Here is an 8780-nt window from a genome sequence, read left to right on the forward strand (position 1 = left end):
AAAAAAAAAAAAAAAGTTCAAAAATAAGCAACACATTAATAAATCAAAAGAGTAGCGCTAAATCAATGGTAGGCCAAACTAGTGAGCCTGAAGACTTATCTCTCAGTTCTAATCTGTTGGAGGAATAATCAGAAAAAAGAACAAAAATTTTCTAAATAAGCCCAAGATTTAAGTGGTACATCATCAAGAAGAATAACTTCAAGTGTGACAGGAATTCCAAAACATGAAGAAACATCAAAAACAAAAAGTTGTCAAGTTGCGGAAGAAAACTTCCCTAACATCATGAACGACAGGAACATATGCATTCAAGAAGCTGAATGAGCTTCACGCAGGATAGACTCCAAAAGAAAATCTCCACGCCATACCGTAATCAAACTTTCTAAAACCAAAGACAAGGGAAGAATCCTGAGGGCAGCTCAGGAAAAACTGAAGTTACCTACAAAGGACAGCCAATAAAACTAAGCTCAGATTTCTCAGCAGAAAACATTCAGGTGAAAAAAATCAATGAGATGACATATATGAAGCTCTAGAAGAAAAAATAACAAACTCAAACAAGAATCATATATATGCAGCAAAATTGTTCCTAAATCTGCCAGCAAAGTTAGGACATTTCCAGATAGACCAAAACTGAAGGAATGTGTAAAAACCAGACCAACCTTGCAAAAATACTAAAGAGAGTTCTTTGGGCAGAGAACCAACAAGAGCAAAGAACAACCTGGGACTAACATACATGACACCACCACCCAAAAGTCAACACAAATATAGAAATATCCCAAGTAAAACAAACATACAGGCTGAAAATAGGCAACCAGAGACATCAATGTGTAATGAAGACAATTATAAAGTCAAAAGAAGGAATAATTTAGTTATAGAATTCCCAAATGGAGAGGAAGTCAGGTAGATTTCAAGAACTAGAGTGAAGAGAGTAGTAGACAATGAGAGAAGCTAGCAAAGAATTACAGTGGTGGAGAACACAGGCTAGTGCAGTTAAAGGCAACAGAGAAAAATATTGTAATGTTTGCAATCTTCCAATAATGGTGCTTTACAAAGAAATAGCCATAAAGGGTGAGCATGCGTGGGAGGGAAAAGGGAATAATCACATTTGACAAAGGATATTTGTACAAGGGTCTTTACTTTTGTTGCTACTATATACACTGATGTGGTGGATGATAAAGCACAGAAAAGCAAAGTTATAAAAACTTCATGGAGTGGAAAGGAGGAACCAATCTACATATAACCTCCTCCCTGGGGGATGGACAACAGAAAAGTGGGCGAAGGGAGACGTCACACAGTGCAAGATATGACAAAATGATAATTTATAAATTATCAAGGGCTCATGAGGAAGGGGGAGTGGGGAGGTGAGGGGAAAAATGAGGACCTGATGCCAGGGGCTTAAGTGGAGAGCAAATGTTTTGAGAATGATGAGGGCAATGAATGTACAAATGTGCTTTACACAATTGATGTATGTATGGATTGGGATAAGAGTTGTATGAGCCCTCAGTAAAATGATTAAAAAAAAAAAAACTCCATGGAAAAATCCTTGAAAGAGTGAGTTGTTGAGCCTGGGGACCAAACAGTTTAGAATGAGTGGTGACTAAGATTTGAAAGCTCATGAGTGACCATCTATGGCACAAATATTGATCTTTTCTTGTCAAGAAGAAAAGAGGAGGGATGAAGATCAAAGGCAATTAGTCCATAGCACTAATTGTTCACTGGACCATACAAATAACACTTTCCACAGTCCTACAATCAGAACTAGATGGTGCCTGGCTATCACTACTAACTACTCTGAAAGGACTCACATTAGAAAGTCCTGGATAGAGTGATAGAAAAACCGCAGAGATGTGGAACGAAACTCAAAATCATGAAGGAAGCCAAGTTTTCTGGTCAGATACAAACTAATGGAACCTCAGCCACCACAGCCCTTTGGTCAGCCTTCAAGTCAGCGGTTCTCAACCTGTGGGTCGCAACCCTTTGTGGGTAGAACAACTCTTTCACAGGGGTCGCTGGATTCATAACTGTAGCAAAATTAGAGTGATGAAGTAGCAACGAAAATAATTTTACATTTGGGGGGGGTCACCACAACATGAAGAACTATATTATAGGGTTATGGCATTAGGAAGGTTGAGAACCACTGCTTTAACTGAACTGAACTCACCACTGTAGTTCAATTTTTAGCCAAACAACAGACCGGTCTATGGAGGGAATGATAACATTGTTGATGTGTGCGGACTTTAAAACAATGGACCATTTGGGATTCATTATTGGGTGGCAAGGACAAAGTTCAGAAAGGTTATAAAAGACAGGAAACCAGAAGAAGGTAGGATAGGTGATGTTACCCTAAGAGGATTGCCATGAATGTGATTAAGCAGAATGTAAACCTTCACCCAATTCACAACAAAAAGTTTTTAAAAATACAAAGAAGTCAGACAAGTCATTGTATTGGGTAAATTGCTGCAAAAGACTTCTTTCAAGTGTTAAAGAGGAAATATGTCACTTTGAGAGCAAGGTGCGCTTGGCATTTTCAGTCCCATCATACGCATTGTAAAAGCTGTACAATGAGTAAGAAAGGCCAGCATAGAACTGTGGCCTTTGAATTATGGTGTGGGCAAAGAACACCGAGTGTACCAAGGGATCTCAGAAGAAAGAGCAAAGCTGTTTTGGAAGTATAGTCCAATTGTGACCATGTTTTCTGGTCTTCACTGTCCTCTTCACTGTAGACTTATGATGTTTCATTGCTTTTTAGATGTACCTTTATTTTAATAACTTTGTAGGTGGTAAAAGAAACCCCAATTTCTAATATGATTTATAGAGACCCATTTACTAAGTCTGAAACAGGTCAACGATAAGACAAAGACGAAAAACAAATCATTCAGGTGAGGATGTTCAACAGCATAAGGCTATCATGGTGTTCAAAGGATTCACAACCGAATGGCTACTTAGATAGGGCAAGTAAACAAAGGACTGTCACAAAATGACTGGTGGCAGATCAAGTTGTCACAGGCAGTTCTACAGATGCAATGTGTATTCCTTGATTGGGGTACATACATACACTATTGTGGATTAGAAAACACAAGTAAACCTCTTTCTGGTATTCTCTGCTCTCAGTCAGGATTCATCTGACAACAGCAATGATATCCCTTGTTCTACATCCTCTTCTGAATCTGGCCAGAACCTCTGGCAGTTCCCAGTCAATGTGCTGCTGCAACTTTTGTTGAATGATCATCAGCTAAATTGTGTTTGCCTGTGACATTAATGATATTGTTCTAAAATTTGAGCTTTCTATTGGGTCACCTTCCTTTGGAATGAATACAAATATGGATCCCTTCCAGTCGGCTGGCTAAGTAACTGTTTTTCAAATTGCCTGGCACAGATAAGTAAGTGCTTCCTGTGCTTCATCAGCTTGTTGAAACATTTGAGTGGGTAATTTTATCAATTTCTGGAGCCTTGTCTTTGGCTAATGCTTGCAACACAGCTTGAACTCCTTCTTCAGTACCATTGGTTCTTGATCATATGCTACCTCTTGAAATGGAGGTCAACTGGTTGTTTCTGGTACAGTGATTCTGTATATTCTTTCCATCTTCTTTTGATGCTTCCTGCATCATTCAATATTTTGCTCATAGAATTTTTCAAGATTGCAACTTAAGGATTGAAGTTTTTGAGTTCTTTCATTTTAAGATGTGCTGAGCATGTTCTTCCTTATTGGTTTTCTAACTCTAGGTTTTTCATTATGTTTTATGTCATATTTTACTGTGTGCCCTTTGACATTTTCTGTTCAGCTCTTTGACTTCATCATTTCTTCCATTTGTCTTTGCTATTCTATGATTAAAAGCAAGTTTCAAAGTCTCTTCTGACATTGTGGTACTTACATAATTTCATGTCCACTTGGAAGTGTAAGGATGGAGTCTAGGTTGTCAATCAGGTCACAGACTGATGGTGCCTCCTTGTGGCCATGACCTCCTCATAAGGAGGGTCCTGGGAAACTCTTCTCTTCCTGCTTTCGCCTTCCTGCTGGCGAGCCACGCTGAGACCAGTAAGCCCTGTGATGCAGCCACCACCATTGGATGCACAAGACTTTGCACTCAGCGGCCTGTGATCTTCCTGCATTTTGCATCACTGCACATGGCTGTGTGAGTCTAAAGAGGGATTTATGGATTAGTATTGAACTTATGGAGTTGGTCTGAACTAGGCTGAGATGTTTTCCTGATATATATATAAAGCTGCTTGATATAAAGTTCTTCCTTACACATACGAGTGTCACTAGATTTGTTTCTCTAGTCAGCCCGCCTAACACAGGCATACACTTTGATCTTTTCTTTTTTTCTTGTCTTTTTAATGACCTTTTGCTTTCTTCAGGAATGATATATACTATTTTTTATGAATAATATTGATGTCTTCCCACAGTTTATAAATTGTTCTGCCATCAGTGTTTCATGCATCAAATCTGTTCTTGTGAAATTCTCAAAATTTTGGTGGGATGGCCTCAAGGTCATATTTTGGCTCTCGTGGACTTTATAAAATTTTCTTCAGCTTCAACCTGAACTTATATATGAGCAATTGATGGACCATTCTGCAGCCAGCCGCTGGCCTTGTTTTGGCTGCTGATTTTGAGCTTCATGTCTCTTCCCACAGACATCATCAATTTGATTTCTGTGTATTCCGCCTAGAGAAGTCCATGTGTGTAGTTGCCTTGTGTGTGTATATATGTGTGTTCTTGAAGGTCATAGGAGCACTTTACTACTGAGAGGAAACATGGTCCATCCCAGAAGACACGCTTGCCCTCGTTCTCCTATGCTTGGTATTTCTCTCTCACTCTCTCTCTCTGCCACAGTCCAGCTCTCAGCCAGGAGGATGTGACATCCCTGGATTCCTAAGATCCCTGAGGCAAAGGGCAGAAGGACAGCAAGAGGGGAGAGGAAGGGGCCCAGCTCAAGGTGGGGCAGGAAGAAGGGAAACTCCACCCCCAGCAAAGGCAGTTGGAGTGACCAGCAGTCAGCATCTGGCAGGTGCTGAGTGGGTGCTCTGGCTCCCAGTGGCCTTGGCTGTGTCAGTCCCTCTCTGTGGAGCTATCTGGGGCATTCAGAGAGAAGGGCAGGCTTCTCACCCCATGCCAGTCCTCTGCCGGAGGTGGGAGAGAGGGGGAGGGGGGTGTGCTGAAGCAGGGCAGGGCAGGCAGGCAGGGAGCAGGTGTGGCTCAGCTCTGGGGCTGCCGGGTACCTTCACTGCTTCTTCCGGATTGTCTCGCAGCGGCTGCATGATGAGGGTGCTGTCCTTGTAGGAGTCCTCACTGAGGGCGTGCAGGTCGGCCATGGCCTCATCGAATATGGTCTTGGCCAGAGAGATGGTCTCCTCAGGGCTGTTGGCGATCCCATAGTGGAAGACGGAGAAGTTCAGGGCGAGACCCAGGCGGCTGGGGTTGGTGGGGGGCATTTCCTTCTTGCTGATGTCCATAGCCTCCTGGTAGGCTGCCCAGGGCCGAGTTGACGGTGCATTTCTTATTGTCACTGGTGGCCACCTCAGCCAGCTACCAGTAGTAGTCACTCTTCATCTTCAGGTAGAAGACATGGCTCTTGGCATCACTAGCCACCTTCATGAGGTGGGTGTCCAGCAGGCCCAGCACTGTGTTGCACACCCCCCGGAGCTCGGTCTCTACCTTCTCCTGGTACTCTCACACCTTGGAGCCCTTCTCTTCGGCCCCCTCCTCATTGCTCTTCTGCTCAATGCTGGACAGGACCCTCCAGGCAGCTCTCTGGCCACCCACCACGTTCTTATAGGCCACTGAGAGCAGGTTGCACACCTCACAGGACAGCTCCTCACCCTTCTCCACAATGCCTTTCATGAAAGCGGCCTTGTAGTGCTTGGCCTGCTCGGCCAACTTGGCCTTCTGGATCAAGCTGGCTCTCTCCATGGCTCTAGGGACAGACAGGCAGGTGGTGAGCTAACTGGCTTCTTCAAGACCAATCGTGTGTGTGTGTGTGTGTGTGTGTGTGTTAATAATTTTATTGGGGGCTCTTAGGATATAGTTGCCTTTTATGTTGCTGGGGAAAAAAACCTATTTGCTATGAACAAATCATTGGTCTTATAAAATTGTGTCATTCGATCTCTGGCTTATGTTTCTAACACCAAAACTGTATTTTCCAACTACTGTTCCTTCCTTCCTCTGTTTCAAACTTTTTGCACTCCAATTTCCAATAATTATTAGTGAATCTTGATTCCACGTTTGATCAATTTTCAACCAAAGACGTTGGTAGAATTCATCAATTTCTTCAGGTTTGGTAGTTGGTACATAAATCTGATGAACTGTTGTATTGATTGGATTTCCTTGGATTCAGATAGTTCTAATCCCACCAGACAGTACCATATTCAAGACAGATCTTGAAATGTCCTTTTTGACAATGATTGTCTCATTCCCAGTAAACTATGATTTTCTGATTCAAGATGGACAATGTCAGTTAATTTCAGCTCATCAAAGCCTAGTAAATCAATCTTTATGCATTCCATTTCATTTTTGACAATTTTCAATTTCCCTGAATTCTTACTCCTTTGCATAGTCCAAGTTCTGATTATTACATTTGTGCAGATTTTTTTTCTCATTTTCATCAGAAAATCAAGGTCCTGAAGGCTTTGCTCTTACAGCTTTACTGTATACACATCATTATGGTCGCCTACCATGAGAAGGCAGCTATACCTCAGTCATATTTTGAGTGCTGTCTGACCTAAGGGGCTCATCTTGACATCATCCATACTTGACAATGTTCATTAGGCCTGCAGTATCTACACAAGGTTTTCAGCAGCTACTTCCTCCAAAGTGAACAGCCAATTATTCCTTCATATTTGTCCTTAGTCAGGAAGCTGTGTTAAAACCTGTACACATTGGGTGACCATCACAGCAACACGCAAGCCACCACAGTATTTTTTCTTAGTGATACATAAAATTAGTTTCTTAATATGTAATATTTTAGACCAATGAAATGCAGTAAAAATTCCTTTTCCTTCTCTACACCCCCATTGTACCTTACAGAGTGCATTTGGAGGCCTCAGGACCTGGATCTCAGCCTCATTCAACATTCCCAGTGCTTTGCATATTACCAATATTTGGACTTAGAGGACTTAAGAGGCCTCGTTTTTGCTTGGATGACTCCTCTAACTTGCAACATCCCCTTGTTTGGGCAAGCCCTGCATCAGGTAATCACTGAAACAGCCGCAAAACTAGAAGTATGGGGGCAATGGAATCTTTCAGCGGGGGGGATTTGAGCAACTTTGGAACACAATATTTTTTACTAGATAATTTAACAGCAATAACAAAAAAATAGTAGAAAACTGAAGCTTAAATTTTGTTCTTCTTAAGGAGGATGTAAATGGATTACACCCATTTACCTAATGTCTGTAAACATTCTGAGCTGTACAAAGCAAGTTAACCTGCATTCTCTCCCCCTTCTTAAGACAATCCTGGGAAGTAGAAAGCATGACCACGTCACCTTACAATACAGGCTTGTCACCAGAGAGCTTGAGACTTGCCCTAAGCCAGGTTACACAGCTTGTAGATTTGAAAACTACACTTGAACTTGCTACATGGTGCCACCTCGCTACAAAATAACCCCAACCAGTTTGTAATCTGTGATCACAAACTCCACTCTGAGTTCAACTAGGATCATTCTTTTCATATAGTACATAATCTATCAAACTGTCACCCAAAGCAACCTCACTCATCACACATCCCTTTTAAATTTTCATATGGATACTATATCCATACTTAATTTTAGCATGGCATGTGACCTACCACAGCAAATGAGGTTATAGGAAATTCTATGTAAAATGACTAGAGACATACATACACACATACATGCATGCATGCATACCCATCAATCCTTCCAGAACCAGCCCCTTTATTTAGAAACTTTGTTTCTAATATTTTGATCCTTGATTCCTCAATTTTTCCCTGCTAGGTTTTAGAATTAATTGGTTTTTACCGTTGCTTGTGGCTAATGCGTTCAGATGACACTTGGAGCTCAGACTACTTGAACTCCTTAACCTTTCCAATTGACATTAAGGAGGATATACAAGCTCACCTGCTGTGGTAGTCACCTAATCTGGTGTCAATTTAAGGATTAAATAGTGTAGGGGTGGATTCTAGGCTGTCAATCTGGAGATAGCCAATGAAACTTCTGTATGGGCATGGCCTTCTCCTGAGAATTCTGGGAAATCTGGGACTTCCTCCTGGGAGGCAGAAGACACTTCTATCCCTACTACTCCTTGGGAGACATTGCAGAAGAAAAACCACATGGATGCAACCAGATCTCTCAATCCATAGAAGCCACAGAGACCTCTGCCAGTGCTGAGATGCTTGCAACGCCACTGGACCCAAGGACTTTCTACCCACTGGCTTGTGATGGTCCTGAATTTGGCTTCATTGCATGTGTTTCATGAGTCTGAAGAGGACTTTATGGATTGGTATCGGACATGTGGGCTAATGGCAGACTTATGGCCTTGGACTGGACTGGGTTGGGATGTTTTCTCAATGTTCAATTCCTCTTGTATATAAACCTCTCCCTTGTATACATGTGTATGTTTATGAACTTGTTTCTCTAGTCTACCCAGACTAACACATCTGCTGTGTGGTTACTCAGGACCACACAGAGGGTGAATGCTGGTCTGTAGTAGACGGTTATTATTATTATTTTTAATCATTTTATTGGGGGCTCGTACAACTTATCACAATCCATACATCCATCCATTGTGTCAAGCACATTTGTACATTTGTTGCCATCATCATTCTCAAA

At 41.8% G+C, this 8780-nt stretch overlaps 1 pseudogene; it reads right to left on the minus strand.

The window, feature by feature from the left end:
* LOC101651413 overlaps positions 1-5908 on the minus strand; it is a 15049-nt pseudogene extending 9141 nt beyond the window's left edge.
* Between the last annotated feature and the right edge of the window lie 2872 nt (positions 5909-8780).

This window comes from Echinops telfairi, unplaced genomic scaffold (assembly GCF_000313985.2).
Source record: "Echinops telfairi isolate 266 unplaced genomic scaffold, ASM31398v2 ScPeMD7_1;HRSCAF=3_0, whole genome shotgun sequence".
In the NCBI taxonomy this organism is placed as follows: Eukaryota; Metazoa; Chordata; class Mammalia; order Afrosoricida; family Tenrecidae; genus Echinops; species Echinops telfairi.